The sequence below is a fragment of the Tamandua tetradactyla genome, chromosome 4 (genome assembly GCF_023851605.1).
Source record: "Tamandua tetradactyla isolate mTamTet1 chromosome 4, mTamTet1.pri, whole genome shotgun sequence".
Classification (NCBI taxonomy): Eukaryota; Metazoa; Chordata; class Mammalia; order Pilosa; family Myrmecophagidae; genus Tamandua; species Tamandua tetradactyla.
The window spans coordinates 165,279,058-165,302,976 of record NC_135330.1 but is presented as its reverse complement, the minus strand read 5'-3'; the positions used below and the strand labels follow the sequence as shown (position 1 = coordinate 165,302,976).

The 23,919-nt window shown below is 34.8% G+C and overlaps 1 long non-coding RNA gene across 3 annotated transcripts in view; it reads right to left on the bottom strand.

The window, feature by feature from the left end:
• Positions 1-23,919, bottom strand: part of LOC143681485 (uncharacterized) — a 320,995-nt gene that overhangs the window by 27,643 nt on the left and 269,433 nt on the right. The window contains exons 3-4 of one of the 3 annotated variants that reach the window (XR_013174673.1): positions 9,325-9,420; positions 5,443-5,480 (exon numbers count right to left, since the gene is read on the bottom strand). The exons of 1 other annotated variant lie outside the window; for it this stretch is intronic. This is a non-coding gene — a long non-coding RNA (uncharacterized LOC143681485). Of the gene's footprint in view, positions 1-5,442; positions 5,481-9,324; positions 9,461-23,919 lie in introns of those variants that run through there. One more of the 3 variants, XR_013174676.1, reaches the window with a different exon arrangement.

Genomic DNA, 23,919 nt, shown 5'->3' with positions numbered 1-23,919 from the left:
AGCTCCCTAAAAAGAAAAGTCCAGGACCAGACGGCTTCACATGTGAATTCTATCAAACATTCCAGAAAGAATTAGTACCTACTCTCCTCAAACTGTTCAACATAATCGAAGTGGAGGGAAAACTACCTAATTCATTCTATGAAGCCAACATCACCCTCATACCAAAACCAGGCAAAGATATTACAAAAAAAGAAAACTACAGACCAATCTCTCTAATGAATACAGATGCAAAAATCCTCAATAAAATTCTAGCAAATCGTATCCAGCAACACATTAAAAGAATTATACATCATGACCAAGTAGGATTCATCCCAGGTATGCAAGGATGGTTCAACATAAGAAAATCAATTAATGTAATACACCATATCAACAAATCAAAGCAGAAAAATCACATGATCATCTCAATTGATGCAGAGAAGGCATTTGACAAGATTCAACATCCTTTCCTGCTGAAAACACTTCAAAAGATAGGAATACAAGGGAACTTCCTTAAAATGATAGAGGGAATATATGAAAAACCCACAGCTAATATCATCCTCAATGGGGAAAAATTGAAAACTTTCCCCCTAAGATCAGGAACAAGACAAGGATGTCCACTATCACCACTATTATTCAACATTGTGTTGGAAGTTCTAGCCAGAGCAATTAGGCAAGAAAAAGAAATACAAGGCATCAAAATTGGAAAGGAAGAAGTAAAACTATCACTGTTTGCAGACGATATGATACTATATGTAGAAAACCCAGAAAAATCCACAACAAAATTACTAGAGCTAATAAATGAGTACAGCAAAGTAGCAGGCTACAAGATCAACATTCAAAAATCTGTAGCTTTTCTATACACTAGTAATGAACAAGCTGAGGTAGAAATCAAGAAAGGAATCCCATTTACAATCGCAACTAAAAGAATAAAATACCTAGGAATAAATTTAACCAAAGAAACAAAAAACCTATATAAAGAAAACTACAAAAAACTGTTAAAAGAAATCACAGAAGACCTAAATAGATGGAAGGGCGTACCGTGTTCATGGATTGGAAGACTAAATATAGTTAAGATGTCAATCCTACCTAAATTGATTTACAGATTCAATGCAATACCAATCAAAATCCCAACAGCATATTTTTCAGAAATAGAAAAACCAATAAGCAAATTTATCTGGAAGGGCAGGGTACCCCGAATTGCTAAAAACATCTTGAGGAAAAAAAACGAAGCTGGAGGTCTCGCGCTGCCTGACTTTAAGGCATATTATGAAGCCACAGTGGTCAAAACAGCATGGTATTGGCATAAAGATAGATATATCGACCAATGGAATCGAATAGAGTGCTCAGATATAGACCCTCTCATCTATGGACATTTGATCTTTGATAAGGCAGTCAAGCCAACTCACCTGGGACAGAACAGTCTCTTCAATAAATGGTGCCTAGAGAACTGGATAACCATATGCAAAAGAATGAAAGAAGACCCATCTCTCACACCCTATACAAAAGTTAACTCAAAATGGATCAAAGATCTAAACATTAGGTCTAAGACCATAAAACAGTTAGAGGAAAATGTTGGGAGATATCTTATGGATCTTACAACTGGAGGTGGTTTTATGGACCTTAAACCTAAAGCAAGAACACTGAAGAAGGAAATAAATAAATGGGAGCTCCTCAAAATTAAACACTTTTGTGCATCAGAGAACTTCATCAAGAAAGTAGAAAGACAGCCTACACAATGGGAGACAATATTTGGAAACGACATATCAGATAAAGGTCTAGTATCCAGAATTTATAAAGAGATTATTCAACTCAACAACAAAAAGACAGCCAACCCAATTACAAAATGGGAAAAAGACTTAAACAGACACCTACCAGAAGAAGAAATACGGATGGCCAAGAGGCACATGAAGAGATGCTCAATGTCCCTGGCCATTAGAGAAATGCAAATCAAAACCACAATGAGATATCATCTCACACCCACCAGAATGGCCATTATCAACAAAACAGAAAATGACAAGTGCTGGAGAGGATGCGGAGAAAGAGGCACACTTATTCACTGTTGGTGGGAATGTCAAAGGGTGCAACCACTGTGGAAGGCAGTTTGGCGGTTCCTCAAAAAGCTGAATATAGAATTGCCATACGACCCAGCAATACCATTGCTAGGTATCTACTCAAAGGACTTAAGGGCAAAGACACAAACGGACATTTGCACACCAATGTTTATAGCAGCGTTATTTACAATTGCAAAGAGATGGAAACAGCCAAAATCTCCATCAACAGAAGAGTGGCTAAACAAACTGTGGTATATACATACGATGGAATATTATGCAGCTTTAAGACAAGATAAACTTGTGAACCATGTAATAACATGGATGGACCTAGAGAATATTATGCTGAGTGAATCCAGCCAAAAACTAAAGGACAAATACTGTATGGTCCCACTGTTGTGAACGGACATTCGAGAATAAACTTGAAATATGTCATTGGTAACAGAGTTCAGCAGGAGTTAGAAACAGGGTAAGACAATGGGTAATTGAAGCTGAAGGGATACAGATTGTGCAACAGGACTAGATACAAAAACTCAAAAATGGACAGCACAATAATACCTAATTGTAAAGTAATCATGTTAAAATACTGAATGAAGCTGCATCTGAGCTATAGGGTTTTTTTTTTGTTTTTGTTTGCTTGTTGGTTTGTTTGTTGTTGTTGTTTTTTACTATTACTACTACTTTTATTTCTTTTCTTTATATTGACATTTTATATCTTTTTCTGTTGTGTTGCTAGTTCCTCTAAACTGATGCAAATGTACTAAGAAACAATGATCATGCATCTATGTGATGATGTTAAGAATTACTGAGTGCATATGTAGAATGGTATGATTTCTAAATGTTGTGTTAATTTCTTTTTTTTCTTTCCATTAATAAAAAAAAAAAAAAAAAAAAAAAAAAAAAAAAATATATATATATACACTGTTTTTAAAGCTTGCAGTTAATCACGTACTCTTTCATATTGTCAGAAATGAATATTCCACTGACACTATTCTTCTAATAACGTTTGAGCTATTCTGACTCTTGAGACCATGTCAAGTCTACCTTTATGTTACTGGAATACAGTAGATTCTTAGGCAATATTTATTAATTGAATAAATGATACTACAGCTCTATTATATTTTGTTGTTTTCCTTATTACTATACATTAAAAGTCTTACTTACTTGTTATCTTCGCTGACAGTTCTGTCAGTTTTTGAAGGGTATGAACTGTTTATCTATCCTTCTATCCCTAGCATATTAATATTTGCTGAAGAAATGAGTGATTAAATGTACAGATAAATCAATCAGTGTAGTCAATTTTGAAATATATAGGGTAAATTTTACCCAGATGTTTTTTAATCTGCTACCAAATCAGCAATTAATGCAATACAGGGACACCACAATATAAATTATTGAATTCTGCAGCAAAGTAAATTTACTGTCATTTAATTGGTTATATCTCCCATTTTGTAAAGTTGCTTATGTAAATCTCAGATAATTAAAAACCTACAGTGAGTCATTAAATAGCCTTTATGGCACTTTTTTAGGTTCTGCCCCCAGGCATCTTGCTTTTGGCAGTAGATGTTCAGCTCATATACATTATTTGAACATAATTTATATTTCTTGACAATATCCTCTGAACCTCATCATTAAAAGAGAGGGCATTCAAATAGGTCCATGCCAGGCAGACACACTGCCAAACCTATTTGCAAATAGAATTTAAAGTAATATGAGCTATCTAATTTTTAAAGCCATTGTTACTGTTACTTGAAGTAATGGGCTCTCACAGTTTACTACTGAGTATAAAGATATGAAAATCCATATCCATGTATGTGGGCATCTCTGAAAAAAACAAATACACCTGTAATAACTGACAGCATCTACTTTAAAGGATGAGTAGAGCTGGCCAATGGGTGGGTTAACCTAACTTCCTTTAAGGTCTGAAAACAGCAAGGCATAACCTAAACCCAAGAGCTCAGAGAAGATAAACCAATGAAAATTTATTTACAAAACATTATGGATTGTACACTGATGTTCATAGCAGCATTATTCACAGTTGTCAAAAGACGGAGTAACCAAAGTGTCCATCAACCAATGATGTAAAGTGTGTTATACACATATGTGTGTTATACACATATAATGAAATATGCAGCTGTAAAAAGGAATGCGATACATGAGACAACATGGATAAGCCTTGAAGACATGTTGAATGCAATAAGTCAGACACAAAAGGAAAAATGTTGTATGATCTCACTGAATTGAAATAATTACAATAAGAAAACTCATAGATTCAGAATCTAGACTACAGGTTACCAGGGGACAGAGTGTAGTAGAGAATATGAAGTTAAGTCTTAAAATGTACAGGGTTCCTGTCTGAAATGATGGAAATGTTTTGGTAACAGAGGGTGGTGATGGTAGCACAACATTGTTAAAGTATATAACAACATTGAAATATATATCTGAATTTGATTAAAAGGGAAAATGATAGGTCATATATATAGTAACAGAATAAAAAATTTTTAAAAAGTCCCTGGAATTGCACTATACAAACAGTGAATCCTGAACTAAACCATGGATTATGGTTTGCTTTCATAAATTGTAATAAATGTTCCACATCAATGCAAGGTGTTAATAACAGTTGGTAAAAGGAAATTCTGTGTTTTGTGCATGATTATTCTATAAACTCACAACTTCTCTAATAAAGAAAAAAACTTTGGAGTTTTATAAAAATAAATGAGCCCAGAGAAGAAAATAAGGCCAGGATAAATCTTAGTTATTACATTTAAAGTTGTTTTTCTTACATATAAAGTCGACAGCAATTTAAGCAACAAGCAGAAGAAATTCTAAACAAATAAATTACTTTGACAGTGTAAACACTTTTAATTTGTTTAAATTCCTCTTAAACATCTGACAATCTTCTCTGCCCATTGCCAGGTTTGCTTCCTGCTTCCACAGATTAATGATACAGTGGCTGGGTCTAAAACATGCAAAGGAATGGTTCAATTGGTGGAGAAAATAATCTTCTTTCACAGAAATCATTTTTTGGTTGTTGTGTCATATGTAATATCTTGACTCCAACGTGAGCTTTGAATAAAAGAATCTAATGAAAATTCTGCCTTTAATAACTGTAATATAGTGGATTTAGCTACTCAAATGTATTTAAAGTAAATCAATTTGCTCATTAATCAACATTACAGCTCCAAGGAGAATCAAGCAAATAATCTTTCAAAATGTTTCTGAGGTCAAACATCACATCACACCTTCAAGTTTGAAACACTAAATTTTAAAAAGTAGTTTACAAACACAGGCACAAACTGTACCAGTTAATTAAAACAGATAATAATTACACAATTATTCAATTTATCATTTTTAAGTTGCAAAAGATTGCCACACCAAAATGTGAGCACTGAACAATCTCTTTACCATTTAGAGGGCATGATTCTCAGGAATGAGATGTCGCTGTTTGGGTACCTAAAGTTAGGAAAGGAAAACACTATGTAATCTTAACAGAAATTGAAAAACAGGAGGAAAATTAAAATCTTCCTTTTCTTCCAGCGGACATATAGGAATGAATACATTGCAGCACAACAACAACAGAGCTGGCAGAGATTCCATCTTCATTCCAAAACCATATGACTCATTCTGATGTTAGGGATATATGCTGACCTATTTAGAATTGTGCCTGTACTTGCAGATATACTAAGTATTTCTCCATATTGCCTTATACTGTACCCTGAAATCAGCATGACTTTCATAGTTTGTTTGGATTTTTCCAATGCAATGACCAAGACAATCTACTTTATAAGCAGCTCCATGATGATCTTGACATCTCTGTCCTGAGGTCATTCATGTCTTTTTGGGTTGAGAAAAAGATAAAACTTTTTTTTTCTTCTTTTGCTTGATGGATCCTATAGAAATTTATCTGTTTTATTTTCTTCCTTATTTACTACAAAATGAGTTTAAAAATGAATATGAATTAAAATCTGAGAAGAGCACCTCATACCACATCCCAGTGTCTTACCTATCAAGACCAATCACAAATGGTGACTGTTCTCCCCCTTCTCACATGACCTCTTTCTTATAAACCTCCTCGTTTTTATCAGTGCCTACTGCAGTCTCCATTTCCCTAATGGTTTTAATAATACCCCGGCTCCCTTGGAAAATGTATAGCAGGAAATGGAAATATGATCTGGGAATTTCAAATCTCAAACTGCAATTCAAACATCATTCTTTTTTTTTTTCTTGCTTTGAGAACCTGACGAATGAAACAGATTGAACAGGACAGGCTCTTAGAATCTTTTCCAGTGTTATAAAAAGAAAATGAAATCAATGCCAGAGCACCTTGAATGTGAAATGCCAAGGCTTTGTCCCTTCTAGATTACTTCCTATCCCTCTGAGTGAGTCTTAACTTTATCTTAGCATTCAGAGAAGTGGCTCCATTAGAAGAACTGGGCAGAAAATATCTAAGAAAAATTTCTCAAGTGTATTGCCCAAAGTCAGAAGCAACATCATTCAGATATAGCACAGTCAATGCAATATATCGTTTACCTATTACAGATATAATTGTCTGAGTAAATTCTTAAAACAGTAAAATACAATTTGGCATCCCAAAGTGCATACTATTTTTTATTCCAGGTTATCAAAGAATCACCCTTGAACATAGCAGTGACTTAATAAATTTTTTTGAATCAATGAAAGTTAAGACCATAAATATGATAATGCAAAGTACAATAACAGAAGTTATGTCATGTCACTTAAAATTTATCATTTTTAAGTGACGATAAAAAGAAAAGCACTATACCAAGCTAGCAGCTAAAATGTTTCTTCCGTTTTTTTTTTATCCTATTCTCTCTCAGTCCCTAAAATTGCATGCTATACTCCTGGAAAAAAGAAGTTACTTAACAGAATAGGGTAAAATAAGGGTCTTTATCCACTGGCTTTGAAACCAGTGAGACCCTCTAAGCATTCTTATTGAGAAAATAATTCAAAGAAACACTTGACATGTTAAAGAGAGAGACAGGAAAATGAAGAAGAGGAGGAGGGGGAGAAAGAGAAAGAGAAACAACTTTTACTGTGAAAATTAAAATATTTTAAATCTTACTCGAGAGGATTTAATGATGAGATTTCCAGGCCTAAATTAACAGAGTCACTTCTCCTTGATACAGAAATAGTTTCCTATTGATCAAATTCTGCAGAGGGCAAACTAAGCAGTCTTATCTGCCCATCTGTGTATATGTTTTGCCAGCTCAGAATATCCCTAAAGAGGAACAGAAGTGCTTGGAATCAATACTGTCCAATTCAATTTTTTTTCATGGCTATCAAAAAGAATTCAGTAATTAAGCAGCAATTCCATTGAAATATCTAGCACCCATACTATAATCAACAAGGACTCAGATGATTCACTGCTTCTGAAATACTATTTATGAGTTCATTTTGTACCTCACATTTATGTAAATCCACACTATCAACAAGCAAATAACAATTTCTCTTCCTACCACCTGAGCTGCCAGAATTTACAAGTTAAGGGAAATCACTCTATTGTTCAAGAATTAGGATTCTCTTCATAATGGATGCTTATCCTGGGATTATGAAGTTTCTGATGCAAAAAAACTGGGGAATTGAAGCTAAGTAGTCCCACACGGTGTTTTACAGATAAATGTCAATCTGGCCACAACCAAAAGACAGAAATTTTCCATTAAAGGAATAAGCACATATTTGATGACTGAAACATACTTCAGAGCATGGACAAAACAGGAAGAAGGACTCTGAACAGCATCATTCAGCTAATTGTATTCAGTCTTCACGTAATTGATAGAACTGAAAGTTATATCAACATTTTGCCTATTATTTTCCTGCTTTATTAAAATGTTACAATTACAGATTTCTAGAGATTAACAATTATTTGCATTTAGTCAGGATAGTTCCAGTAAAAATTCAGAAGAATTAATTTATTTCTTAAAATACATAATTATTATAAATATGGATAATGGCTACATCTTCCAAACTCTAGATAGCAAACAAATACCAATGTGAAAATGTAACAAAATATTTAAAATCAGGACAGCATAGAAAAATCCATGACTTATTGCAACACATTAGATGCATATCTTAGTAAAATTTTATAATTTCATACAGATAAAATTATAGGAAAAAGGACAATAGAGCAATAAAACAGTTTACTGCTATCACAGGATAAATACTATTAATCTGGATATAGTGGAGTTAATTTGCCTCATCTAAAAAGTGACTACAAATAGAGAACGCATGTTCTAATTTATCTAGTCTTTTTTCATTTTCACACAGCAGAAAAGATTTATATAACAGTCGAAATACTTATTTTATAACTAGACCAATCTAGTCTTTGCAGTTGTACACAGCAATTACTATTTATAAAAAAAGGGTCAAAACACTGTTTATCCATGTACTTCTTTTATACTAGTATACTTGTATTTATTTTACCACATCCAAATAAAAAGGCAGAAAATAAATCTCTTCTTTCAAAAATTTGCCTAGAAGACACAAATTCTTCTAATTCCATTGAGGCCTGACAGTCCAAATTAAACATACACATAATAAAAAACAGTCAGAGAAATCGACTCTTCCACACCACAAAGAATAACACAGCTTCATCATTCTTCCAGGAATAACTGAGAGATTGCAAGTATTCAATTCAAGAGGTCTAGAGTCTATCATCAATTTAAAGATATTCAGTCATTTTTCTACAGGAATTCCACTGGCCTGGTTACTTCCGCTTTGCAGAAGTTCACAGTTTCTGTTTCCATTATGACGGTAGTATAAAAGACTTCTAAACTGACCTAATAGCTAGGAGTTAACCTGAAAATCGATAAACAATTGACGTTGGTTTAGAATAAAGACAAATTCTAAATTACCTAACCACAAATTTGATTTCAAAATTATACTGAAAATATAAATTTTATAAAGTTTATAAATCTGAAATTTTGAATTAAATTAAAATTTAAATTAAATTTGAAATTTCTTTCAAAACAAGTAGCCAATTATTCAAGTACAAGCCCTTCAACCGTACTCCTGAACACTGAATTTCTTTTTCACTTGCTTCATCTACCAAGTGCTAGGCACAAAAACTGGGCATACAAAAGCTAAGTAGACTAATTATTCTGGTGCTGAAATTAGGACCCAATCATCACAATGGAGGTGGACTATATATCAGTAGCATTTAAAGACCCCAGTTCAGTGTCGTTCACTTGGTAGACAGCCAACAAATATTTGATAGACTGACTGGGGCTCAATAAACCCTTTGCAGAGATGAGAACATTATTCTACAGTTCATACTTACTAGGGTTCCTCTTGCCCTGTTTCTTTGTTATACGTCATTTTAACATCATGCCATATCGTCAGATTGTAAAACAAATTGGTAAAATTAGCAGCCAGACTGAAAGAAAACAATGTGGAGGAGAAAGCTGAGTCCTGATCTAGAAAGCAGGAAAAGCAAAGAGTTAACACCACTCATCCTCTGAGACACAGTTTTTTGTTTCTTGAACTTCAATTTATTTCAGTGTATCACCTATACCATATACTCCTCTTCTTGGCTGGTATAAAGGCAGATACATTTCTCAGGATTCAATATATCATTAATTTGTAATAAGTGAATTAGCAAAAATAAAACAGAGAACCAAATAATTAGGTACTAGACTCAAAGTCTTAAAATACCAGCTCTCCTACTATTCCTACCCACTGTTCTTATGATATGAGGAAGTTACTGCCAATAGTGCCGCCCATCCCAACTGGCTGCAAGCCTGTCCTAATACATATAAATACCTCTAACCATACAATAACCCTAAATGCTTCAAGTGGTAAGCAGAAAGCCCTGTTACTTTAGCAGACACCTATCCAAATAAAGACAGAGCATCACACATGAGCAGGTTTTAGTGTTTGAATCAATGCAACTTAGAAATATCGATCTGACATATATTTAGCATTATGAATTATCATTGTGCCACATGGTAATTAAGGATAAATGCTAAGTCATTCACATAAGTGACTACAATTAATATCAGGTTTATACAGAAAAATAAAAATTCTTAGTACTTCACTTTTTATTAACTTACCCCACACTGAAAAGGCAAAATTCTCAAATCCTAGTCCCTCGTGGCTGGTGGACACCTCTACTCTCCATCATCACAGACACCAGTATGATTTCATTAGTGGCATCAGAGCTGAGGCACATTCAGTTCCAAACTGATCCCCTAATCCCTAGACCTTTGGATTTCGGTTCCCATGAAAAGACCTAGCACAGCACATTTAACTCTTAATAGCTTCTACTATCCAAAGTGCCAAAACTACTAAGACAGTGGAAACCCTAGGCACCGATGGCAGAAGGTCAACCTGTAGTGGTTGGGGAGAGGGATAGATTCCTCCCCTTTTCTATCACTTTTTCTCTAAACTCTTGTACAATTACTTGCATTAATACCTATGCTGGTTTGAAACTGTTGTGTACCTCCAGAAAACCCATGTTCTTTAATCCTGATTAAATATTGTTGGGTGGAATATTTTTTTATTAAATTGTTTCCACGGAGATGTGACCCACCAAATTGTGGGTGGGATCTTCTGATTAGGTGGTGCCCATAGAGACGTGTCTCTACCCATTCAAGGTGGGTCACTTATTAGAGGGAACCATTTTTAGAAAAGGCTTCACAGACAGAAACGTTTGGAGATGTATATAGTAAATGTCCCCAGGGAAGCTATTTGAAACCAGGAACCAAAGGATCAGCAGATGCAATTCCTGTGCCTTCCCAAACAGGCCTTTCTTGAGTCAAGGTATCTTTCTCTGGATGCTGTAGTTGGGACATTTTTATGACCTTAGAACTTTAAACTCACAACTTAATAAACTCCCTTTATAAAAGCTAACCCAAGGCAGTACAATGGTGGTTCAGTGGCAGAATTCTCACCTGCCGTGCCAGATTCCCAGAGCCTGCCCATATCAAAAAAAGATAACCCATTTCTGGTATATTGCACTTCTGGCAGCATTAACAAACTAAAACAAGACACACTAGGGCAAGATAAGGCGAGCGAGGTTAAGAGTTAGAAGACCCAGAAGGGATAGCCTAGTTATCCATAAGACACTCTTTTCTATATCAACGTTTAAATCAAACCTGACCCTTTTAACTACAACCAGCAAAAGTTGGCCCAGAAATATTTAAATTCTCCATACTACTCAGAGGTAGAGGTAAGAAGGTTTTATGTGCTGAAAATGCTATGATGCAATTCTAATCTTCCTGTCCCTTTGATCTCCAGGTGTGAGGTGACTTAAAAGCTTTCTGAAAAAGCAAACTAACCAGTGCCTAATTGCATAGTTTGTAACTGCAATAAAAAATAGCATGCTAGAACCAGTTTTCTGCTACCTCCAAGTATGACTAAAAGAACCCCAGAGTTGCACTATTTAGGAACAGGTGAATTGGAGGCACAGTCATTTCTACTTGGCATTGCTGAGAGGCAATCCTCCATGGCGTTTCTGTATATCTTCTATCAGCTTCTGTTCCTGCCTAGCTTTTCAAGGGTACATGTATGGCAAACAGACTTGGAAGATAAAGAGTATCTTATTTGGGGGCAAAGGTTGGTCAGGTTTGCATAGAAGGCATCATAAAGTATTAAGGTTTTCTATACTCAGGATTCCTCAGCTACATGGCAAACCCACTGTATGCAGAACATCCACCTGGATTGCCACTCATCTACCCCATGAGATACTTGCCACCCTGAAGCTGATGTAGCCTGCTCTGCCATAAGAAATCATTTGTCTCTGACCCAAGTCCTGAGTCTTTTGCCAGTACACATGAAACTGTGCCAGGCTAACCTGTTAAGGGTGCTAGTATGTAAAATCTCAGCCCCTCAGACCCTTTATAGGTTCTCACGTGTAGCAAGGTAGAAAGTTTCTACAGATCTTTCAACCCTACCCCAAAATACCCACCCATAGAAAAAAATATAGGGATATGTTTTGTGCCAGAGTAGATAGGGTGCTGATGGGAGAACAAATAGTCAGCTAGAAGAGAACTTCTCCAATGCCTTGAATATTGCTATATTGTTCTTGATATTCTAAAAATTTCCTTTATTTTGTATCATACTAATTTAGAGTTTGCCTATAAAGTCGATAATTCAAATAATAGTAAGACATTCAGAAAACTAAGACAATCTTCTTAAAACTCAGTTTTTAAAAGAAAACAGCAATGACATTGAAAATCAGACATTATTTTTCCATACTATTTAATCTGCCAATAAAAGATAAACATTAAGTTCAATTATTTTCCTGTCAATAAGTTCTTGTCAATCTTCTGAGGGAATAAAGGGTAATCTTTATAATTCTCTGGGGTAAGGAAAAAAATCTCCCAACATTTAGGTTACTACTACTCAGCTGTGATATTCACTTGAAGCACAAACTCGATGATTTTGCTTCAAAAGATAGCTATTTACCCTCAAGTTCTGAATCTCTATGAATTTCACAGGTTTACTATATATATATAGTAAATACATATACATATATAGCACCAATGGCTATGGTTCTTCTTGGTTAACTAATGCTCTGCAATATTTAATTCTGCATTCATAAATATCAATAGAGTGAAAAATAAAACTAGATGCAAATTTTATGCTCATTGCAACATGCAAATTAGGCCTTAGAAAAATTCCTGGCTAGATTCAAAGTTTCATCGTGCCAGTTAGAGCCCTCAAAAAATGTTAAATTATTTTTTGCCAATTCAACAAAGGTAAAAACGATCATATAAAAATCAGACTAAACAAAAACAAGTCAATGAGACCGATACACAGAAAGTCTTATGCAAATGAAGGTCTTTCGAAACATTCAAAACATTTCAAAATGTCTGAAATTCATTTAGAAATTTACAGTCTCTTAAAAAAACAGCAAACAAAAAAAACTCTCCTGATTTAATTTGCTTTTGTGTAAACTTAATTCCAAACTCTCAAATTACAAAAATAACTGTCTTCTCAATTTCTAGAACTATACCTACAATGTCAATTTGCACAGCAGAAGCAGTGCACCAGTGCTATGTCCCAAAGGTAGTCAACTTGATTACAGTGTTTGAAGAAGATGGCCTAGTAGGACAAACTGTACACAAAAACAATCAGCCCTGTACAAAATGACTTTTCAGAATCATTTTGACGTGCATAAATCAGGGATGCACTTGTGTTACCTAATCACTACTAATGAGGCTTGAGCAGAGAATTCAAACTTCAATATTTAACTGAAATTTGGAAGTACAGCATCTGAATTAATCTAATGTCACTGTTTGGAAAGCTAACACAAGGCATTTTTACATTTTAAGGATTCTGTATTAACACTCAAGGTTGGACAATACGTCCATGGGTAGTACCCTTCAGACTAGAGCAAAATCAAAACACTAACAAATAGAAAACCACCCTTGATAATAATGGAAAAATAAAATAAAAATATATGTTGGCTATTTTTAGAATAATGTTACATTATCTATAACATTATTTGGTTTATATTCGTTTAAATGATAGAAAAATGAGCAGTGTAACTACCATCTAGCCATTCTTTTCTCCACTCTACTATCAAGTGATTTTTAATATGTTAGAGGAACAAATGTTCTATGAAACATGAAAAAGAGACAGAAATAAAATGGCACAGGTATAGCTGCTGCCCTAAGAGTCAAAAGCTGTTTCCGTACATTAGTTGCTCTTTTGACATGGCAAACACTGGCTGATGAGTCCAGCCGGGGCCTTGATATAGTGATATGAAGAATCTCCATTATGACTGCAACAGGCATATCTGAGTGTGTATCTAGCACCAGTATACTTGATACCTGCCCAAACTATCTTGCCAGTATCATCATCTCACCTCCTTAGCAGAGATGCCAAATGCTCTATGACAGGCTACAACTGGCGGACACATCCATTTCGTAATGAACAAGAACAAATACTGCCTTCTCTCCAAAAAAGAATATTGCCACCGTATAATTTGTTATTAATCATAGGCACGACTTTTAAGACAAGTTAGCCAAAAACTTCCGGAGCAACTTGTATAATCCAGACAATCATCTTAGATCCTTGAGGACCCATTAATTATTTGCACTGTAGAATGAAACACAGCTGGTCTCCAGGGTATAGAAAAATAAACCCAATTATTTCAAAAATTTACAAAAAAATAAAAAATTGTTCAAGTCCCAGCCAGAAAAAAAGCATGGAAGTTGGCAAGCAGAGGTCTCTATTCAACAACTACAACAAAATGTTTAAAGACATCTTTATCTAAAAATAAGCAGATCTCACAACAATTCCATAAAAAGTCAACTACAGTGAGAAATTTCACAGACATCAATGTTCTGTTGAGATGAATAGACAAGTTTTTAAATAAGTTTCAAAACAAATCATGAAAATTCCTGTGGGAAATAGCAGTGGGGAAACATGAAAATAACAGTCCATCAAAAAAGGCTCATAAAACTGATAAAATGCCAATCACACACCAAAAAAAAAAAAAATGCTCGACCAACTCATTTATTAGAACTACCTTTCTCACTGTGAGTGAGTTCACAGAATCACTGAACCACCACTGAGTAAAATATTTGTTTGAGGCCAGCAAGCCAGGTAGCACATGTAATAACTAGTTGGCGTCTTTGGAAGCAAAAGGCATAAATATGGAAAAAGGACAAGAAGAAAAACACTCCAGGTTTTTCTTTGATATGTATTTTTAAATTCAGTACATACGTTATCTGTAGTTTTCATAAGCTGAGTTAGAGTTTTACCATCAACACAATATATGATACATAACACCTTTCATCTGTATAGAAATTCTAACTCTCAAATTCTATGATGCCTTTTTATGTAGGAGAAGGGTAACACAGGATATCTAGCATTGTTGATTAACTTCGGGAACTGTTCTTAATAAGTAAATTCACAGCAATAATTAGCTAGATAGACTATATAATCTGTATTCTCTTTAATAAAAAACATCTATATTGGTATAGCTTTCTGAAAATTTAAATATATAATATATATGAATATGTACATGTATATTATATATATATTCACACACATGTATATTTATATTCAGAATTCCATACCCCATACATATTTATATAAATAGGTGTGTGCGTGTTTGTGTGTGTATTTTTAAAATTATTTGAGATTTAACATGGGCCCACACTATAAAAATCTGATAGATGAGTTGCATTATTTAGTAGCAATGGAGACATGGAATAGAATAAAGGAAGAAGACTGAGTCTGAGCATTCTCCACTGTAGAAATCCCTCACGCACTGGAACTAGCAGAATCATACAGCTTGGCAGAAGAGGCACAATTTTATCACTCCCAGCCTGGCACACCAGATCTATAAAGAGAGCATTAGCAGCATCTTCCAAAATTAAAGGGGAGAGGTGATCTTATTTTGACAGTAATTCACACTTAGCATGACCATTCTAAAGGATTCTAGACTGTGCCCATCATCCCAAAGGTGAGAAAAATGTAAATAAAAACTCTACATCATCCAAAATCAGCCAAGGATACATGTTCACTTCGTGCCTGCTAATGTGCTAGGTATGGGATATAAAGATGAACAAAGCAAATATTCTCATAGTTTAATGGAGACAGACAAACTTAATTACAATATTACCTACGTGCTATAACAGGTGTATGGGAATAAAGAGGAAGGCTATTCTGTTGGGGAGGATTTGGGTAGGAAAATTCCCTAAACAGGCTACTCGAGAGTTGCACCTAGAAGTTGAGTGGATGGATATGAAGGAAATTCACACCTTTAGAGAGAGGGAAAGGCACAAGAGCACATGAGAATAAGTGGGTTATGCTGAATAAGATAAATTTCTTGAGTTTTTATTAACTGAAATTTAAGCCAAAGACAGACCAAGATAACACTGGCTGTCATTCTTTGTTTTTTGGTTTCTAGTTATAGGTGATTTTAAAAAAATCACTGCAGAATTTAAAGCCAGGAGAAAATAAAATCATATTTACATTTTAGAGACATATTGCTGGAATATATGGGGATGGCGACAATGGTTGCCTATTTAAGGGATAGAGAAAAGTAAATGGATCTACATAAGTGGTGTAGAATTTAAAATAGTAAAAATGTGTGTTTAGTGGGTTGATTTTTAAAGATAACACAGAAGTTTTGTGCTGGGAGAAACTAAGTTATATAATTCTCAAGTTTTAGGCCTAAGCTAAAGAAAAGAGGCTGTGGAAAGGTTAACAGCTCTGGTCCCACCCAGTTTCATTTTCTGTATCTTAGACAATTAGGTGAAGGGTCTCCACAGTGATAAGATTAGGTTGCACTGGAGAGTAGCAAACCCTCTTCAGACTATATAACCAAATGGAAAGGAAAAATAGGGCTCTGGAGATAGCCATAAACAAGGTCAGGGATTCTGGGAACTAAAGGTTGAGACAAAAAGGGGAAGAAGAGAAGAGTAAAGGGTGGAGGAAGGAAAAGGCTTTGGACAATAATGAATGAGGAGAATTAAGAAAGTGTGTATGACTCAGTTATGTCCGTCAGCTCTGCCTCCAGAAATCCCGCATCTGGTAAATTTGTTGAGTGGGAATAAAACAGAAGTTAACATTTTGCTGAATGTTCTTAACAGGGACCAAAGAGAGTTCATTCAACAATATGAAGAGTGGAATGTTGGATGACCAGATTTATTGCACAGAGACCCCTTAAGTGCATATTGCAATAGTCTACATCTTAAGAACTATAGCTGGGAAGTGGAGAGAAGAGACAAGTTAGAGATTAGAGAGAGAGTAAAAGGGAACCAGGTGAATTGACCTAGAAAAAAAGAGGTTTGGAAATGAGAGGACTTCCAGTTTGCTGCTTGAGTAACGAGGCTGATGTTAGTGTCACTAACTGAACTAAGGAATGCAGGAGACGGATCACATTTAGAGGGTAAATTGCTTGCCTTTCAGGATCTCAATTTCATTTCCCCATCTGAAGAGTGAGGCTGTTATCCTAGTGTGTCCTAGCATCCACACCTGTGTTGGCAATCTTTGAAAATAAGAATTATTTTAACACATTCCACTTTCAACTAATGGTTCTCCTGGACCCCTTGATATGTCTGCTCTCTTCCACTGCCAGAGCTGTATATAAATTCAGTAAAAAAGAAACCACCTGAATAAGAATAATCAAACACAGTTCAAGTCTGTAGGAGTGCCAAATATTCTCATTTAAGAGAGAGGTCACATCACAGACCTTGTCAATTATTTTTCCTTATCATTGTGAGAGGACAAAAATACAGGGCAGGCCACGGTGGCTCAGCAGGTAAGAATGCTTGCCTGCCATGCCTGAGGACCTGGGTTCGATTCCCAGTGCCTGCCCATGTAAAAAAAAATTAAAAAATAAAAATACTCCCACTTGTAACCCTGTATCAGTATTTTCATATATAAAGAATCATTTCTTTATTAAATATCAGGCATCATAGAAAAGCATATCTATTTGAGGTGTTACTGTTGGGTAAGTTAATCTTCAGAGTAAAATGACATTGAGTGCTTTCAATCGAGCAAGATGAAAAAGTAAGATGATACAGGCAGGCATCCCTCTATAGAATCTTTGAACAACTATCAAAACTGGCAGAACTGGGCGGGCCACAGTGGCTCAGCAGGCAAAATTCTTGCCTGCCATACCAGAGACCTGGGTTCGATCGTAAGTGCCTGCCCATGTAAAAATAAAACAAAAACTGGCAGAACCATCTTCCTCAAAACTCCAGAAAAAGTTAAAGTGTTACACTAACTGGATGAGATCTGAATCAGGAAGAGACAGCTTTATAAACAGCTAATGGCACTCTTGCTGGTCCGTACCCCAACTCCCCCAACCAGTATAGAGCTAGCCTGCACTCCTATAGTGGGCTCCTGGCCCTTTTTCAGAGTGAGCAAAGTAAAACCTCTCTCATACTGGGGTTTCATATGTCAGTACTAATATAGCAAATGGCAGCATGAAAAGACTGAACCAGGAAACTCATCTCTGGCTTTCATTGCTCAAACTTGCCCTGCAGGCAGAAGCAGCTTACAGCCAGCCAAAGCAGTGTAAGAAATAACCAAGTCAAGATAGACTGGGGCAAAGGATTACCTGCAATAAGTCATACAATGCAGCATCCCAGAGGGCAGAAAATCCACATAGGAAGAAAAGGAGGCATTCAGATGCCTATAAACAGGGGAATTCCTAAGACCATGAGCAAGAACAAGCCTAAGACAAGACATAGGTGTAGAAAGACTGGGAGGACCCTGTACCTCACATTCACATCAGCTAATCTTCCTGTTAGGAAGGCAAAGCTCTGAAGGAGAGCACCAGCCAACACAGAGCCAACTGGCAAAGACTGGGAACAATTTCTAGTTTTTCTTGCTTGCATTGTTAGCTCCTGGCACTCAAGGAAATCTCTGTCATCTCACTGGATGGATACAAACTTAAAGAACAAACAGCTCAGGCACTAAGTCCCACAGTTAATGCTTTAAAATGTAAAATGAGTGTGCAACAAAAGATCGCAAGACAAATGAATAAATAGGAAATGATGGCCCATCTAATGGAACAATATGAAAATCCAGAAACCATCAATGAATATGACTAATTTGGGCATAACAGAAAAAGAGTTTTAAAAAATAATCCTCCATATGCCTTAGGATATAAAGAAAAACAGAGAAATAACAAAAGAATATCAGAAAAACCATGAATTAAAATACGAGAATCTCAATAAAGAGATAGAAATTTTAAAAAGAAATCAAACAAAAATACTGAAGATGATGAACAAAATAACTGAAATGGAAAATTCCCCCAGAGGGTTTCAACAGAAACTTGGATCTGGCAGAAAAAAAGAATCTTTGCATTTGAGGACAAGACAATTAAAATGATTCTGGTTTAGGAGAAGAAAATAGAATTTTTAAAAAGTGAACAGACCCTAAGAAACCTTTGGCATATTATCAGTTGTACCAAGACAGGCATTATAGACATCCAAGAAGGGAAGAAATTGAGAAAGGGGCGGAAAGAACATTCAAAGAAATAATGGCAGATAACTTTCCAAATATAATGTAAGACATGAATATAAACATTCAAGAAGCCCAATGAACTCCAAACAGGATAAACTCAAAAAGAACCATGCCAAACGCATAATAGTTAAACTGTCAAGTGCCAAGGACAAAGAAAATTCTAAAAGCATCAAGAGAGAATAGGGTTGCATTCTCAAGAAAGAATAGGCAGCGTAGGAAGCTCTAGGAATCAGTCCCTCCACCAGAACAACTATTGAATTGGCAGGAACTGTCTATTTTGAAACTCCAGAGTCTAATGAAATACTGCAGTTCCAGAGAGGAGCAGGAGAAAGAGGTAAACTGCAGTAAAATTTGGTGAGTTCTACCTTCTCTGCAGAGGTCACCACCGCCATGCCCCAGCCTTGTGCTGGGCGGACATGGGAACTGCAGCTCAGCCTCCTGGCACAGCTTGCTGATGCCAGGGTGGACATAGCAACCTAGTCTACCCAACTCCAGGGGAGGGGAGTGGCCCAATCACCGATTACTGCTTATAATCAGTGACTTCAGATGCCTAGGGACCAGCTCTGTGGGCATGCATTGTTCCAATCCCCACGGGCAAAGGTGGCAGAGGAATATTAAAGATAGTAACCTTTCACAAACCGGTTAAAGTCTATATTAACTGGGCAAGTGATGAATCAAGAGCAGGGGACTTCAAAAGCCAAAGAAGGAGCACCTGGATGCAGTAGGGAATGGAGGATTAATGTTTCATTAGTAGAGAGTTTCTTTTTTTTGGTGATGGAAAATTTTCAGTATTGCATGGTTGTAATGGTAGCACAATATTGTGAATGTAATTAACATCACTGAATTATATGTTTTAATGTGGTTAAGTGGAAAATTTCAGGGTGTTTATGTTAGTAGAATAAAAATTTAAATAAAAACATGGGACCATGGAATACAAACAGTGAACCCTAATGCACACTATGGACTACGGTTAGTAGAACAATTATAATAATATTGTTTCATCAATCATAACAAAGATACCACACTAATGCAATGTGTTAATAATAGAAAAACCAATTTTGGGGGGATATAGGGAAACTCTATTTTCTGTGTGATTTTTCTGTAAACCTACAACTTCTCTTTTAAAAAAGTAAAAAAAAAAAAAAAGGCTGCTGATCAACTTCAGCCTCAGTTCACTAATATAAAAAAATACTTGCACAGAAAATTAACTTACTTTAGAATTCCTATTTTTATAAATGGTATAGATATTCAGATTGATCTCCAACTTTCATGCATTTCATTAAAAATATTTTTTATTTAGTAATCCTAACATGTTAATTTTTTATTGTTACTTTTACCAAAGTAATGTGAAGGAAAACATATAATATGGTGTGCACCAATGGGGAGTATTTCAAATTTTTAATTATCTTTTGAGAATAATGAATTTTATGTTTTTTTTTAAATAAGTTATTTTAGGATTTTGCAGAATGTTTATGATCTACATGACTTCTATTATTTTAAAAACATAAGTGATAAGTATATATGAACAAAAATCAATTGGTTGTCATATATATACTCAGGTTAACTAATGTCAAGCATCCCTGTAATGCACTTTTTGTCCAACTGATTATTTCATGGAAAACATAATAGCTTCAGAGTTCTGTTCTTCAGTAAACAATAGGCGATATCTGGCTCAATATCACCTTTTCAGCACAAAATTATACCAAAGAAAGGCCAGCGTAACAAGTTTGACCTATTATTTTTACCTATTTCGTTCCAATTTCTACAACTTATACATCAAGTATCTCGAATGCAAGTTAATTCTTTCTGACTCTCTATGACTGACCACTAAATACATCAAGCTCACTCACTGCATTTGATAACCCCCATCTTTTCAAACACAGTCGTTCATTTAGGTTATGCTCTTATTTAGAGTATGGTATACTTTAAATCTTCTGATCTTCAAAGAGTAATATTTTCAAGCTTTGAGTGCAGTTTGAAAATGAAAGGAAAAAAACTTTAAAAATGCTGTTTCAGCAGACACCTTTCCTTCAGTCTATTTATAAGAAACTATCAGGTGAAATCTTTGGTTTCACATCACTATCCTGAGTGAAATAACATATACAGATAGCATAGTAACCGAATCTGTTTTATATGGCATATAATTGCATATTTAATCTTGTTCAGATCCTTTTATTACTCATTAAAAGGTGGACACTAGCAAATACTTTTACATGTAAGAAACATTATAATTTAGGTATCTTAGTGAAGCCAGAAAACAGTATAAAATGGCACTTAAAAACCACCATACGTATTCCATATGAAAATTAAAATTTTCAGATTTTAGGATTAAGAAATTAAGATTACTTAGTTACTAGGCTCCCTCTGATACTCAAATTTTGTTCAACTTACAGAAAAAAAGAATTGGCTCTCAATGCTTAGATAAATTTTAATTAAACATGTAATACGCATTATTGGGGAGTTTTCATCATAACAAAACTTCCTTTTTTGCTGGTTCCCATATGAAGGCCCATTATAGGATGACTGATTAATGCTTTGAAACCTATATGCCATGTGACATAGGCTATCACTTTGGTCATTCCCAAGGAGCTATAAACCCAATCTGTGTCATATTGTAGAGTGTTTCTCTTCATACACCCCAATCCCTTGGATCTTCTGCATTAGGCATTTATTATTATATGTTTATCAACATACCTATGCACGTCATTTAAAAAGCAAGAAACATCCATAATAAAGAGAAGAAGCCCCTGCTCTACACTCTCCTCAGCCCTGCCACACTCAGTTTCTCTCAGATGTTACAGAAATGTGTAAAAGGGGAATAATAATATAATAATGCTGCAAGTCATTCCCACTGCGTTTAAATGAGTCTGTGTATGTAAACTACTCAGAATAGTGTTAGAAATGTAGTAAATGCTATATAAAGTGAAATCTGTGACAACAATTACTTTTACAAAACAGGACCAACAATATCAAGCCCTACTACAGTTGTATTCTTATCTAAAAAAGTATAGTTACTAAGGTCAACTCCAGAAACTGAACACTAGTAGAGAGTGCTTACTTTATTATAACTGGATGGAAGTTGCTTATTTCTCTAATCAACTAATACTTACCAGGTTCCTACTATGGTCCATATCCACCTTTCTTGTAGGTGTTGGGAACACAAGTGGACAAGACAAAGTAGTTCTTACAAATAAATAGCATAATTTTAAATAGGGACTGGTGTGATGGCTTCAATGTCCTGCCCTGTGGCTTTTTAAGAAAAATATTCAAAGAATTATTATTATTATTATCATTATCATTATTCTCTTTACAATCTGCGATTGCTCAAAATTATGCTACCATTCAGTTTGTTTTATATTTCTAAGATGCTTTCCTGTATATTTCTCCTTTTTTTATTCTTACTGGGATAAAGTATACTTGTCTCTATTATCCAATTTATTATTTATTTTTTCTATTAATTGGAATTCTTTCATTCTTCTTGAAGCCTGCTAATCTCCTAATCTAATTTGGGTTAGTTACTTCATCCATAGAACATGATGTTTATGTAAAGGTTTTTATATACCAGTTTCAAATTTATTTTTGTGCATGTATTTTTTAATGCTTATTTCTCTGATTCTCATTTTTTCAATATCAGTTGCACTCGTTATCATATTGACACCATCTTTTCCCCACACACTCATCCTTTGAAAGTTCTCTTTTCTCCCTTGCAACTTCCCTTGACAGCTTTCTTGGGTGTCCTGTTTTTAGTAGCCCATACACTTTTTTTAATTCTCACCCTCCATTTGCGGCTGTGCATCCTTAAATAACTTCCTAAGAAAGGGTGCATGTTGGAAAATGACTTTATTCTGGTCTTTTACTGATAATGCATCAAGACACAGAATTCTTGACTGAAAAGCGTTACTTCAAATTTGAAAGTCAATGTTCTATAATTCAGTGTGCTGATGAGCACTTAGAAGCAAATTAGATCTTTTAAAAATTTTATTGTAAAGGATAAGTTGACTTCTTGCTGTTCTGGAGTTTCAAAATGGCATTATCACTCTTCTCAGACCTCTCTCTTTTCACTTTGAAAATCTGTGACACTCTTTTACTCTAGTAAAATTTCCCATATTATTTGTTTAAGATTTATTCTCATCATATTTTCTGTTATTAACACGTGGAAATCCTATTAATTGAATACTGGACATTTTAGATTGACTTCTAAGATTCTTACATTTCTACATGCTTCCAAACATTTCTTTTTGTTCTAGTTTTTACAGATTTCTTAAAATTTAGCTTCAAAATTTCTATTGTATTTTTTATAGCTATAATATATATATTTATTTTCAGAAGTTCTTTCACATTCTCTGATTATTGACTTTTTACAGCAACTTACTCTTGTTTCATGGATGTGATACAACAAATCTCTCTGAGGGTTCCAATTATCACTTTATCACATGTGTGTTTTCTGAATCCTAAATTATCTACTTTCTTAGGGTCAGTTTTTCCATTTGATTTTTGAAGTCTCCAACTATTATTGTAGAGGTATCTACTTCGCCCTTAGTGTTGTCAGTATTTGCCTCATGAATTTTGGAGTACTCTGGCTTGGTGCATAAATATTTATGATTGTTATGTCTTCTTGATGAATTGTCCCTTTTATTAATATTAATCCCTTAATTAATATCTGTCTCTTTTAATTGTTTTACATTTGAATTCTAATTCATCTAATATTTATATAACTACACTCATTCTTTTCTGGTGGTTGTTTGCATGAAATATCTTTTTCCAACATTTCCTTTTCAACCTATTTTTGTCCTTGGATCTGAAGTGAGTCTCTTATAATTAGCATAGAGATAGGACCTGTTTTTTAATCCATTCTGCCAGACTATGTCTTTTGATTGGGGGGGTTAATCCATTAACATTTAATGTTACTACTATAAAAGCACTACTTTCTTCTTAC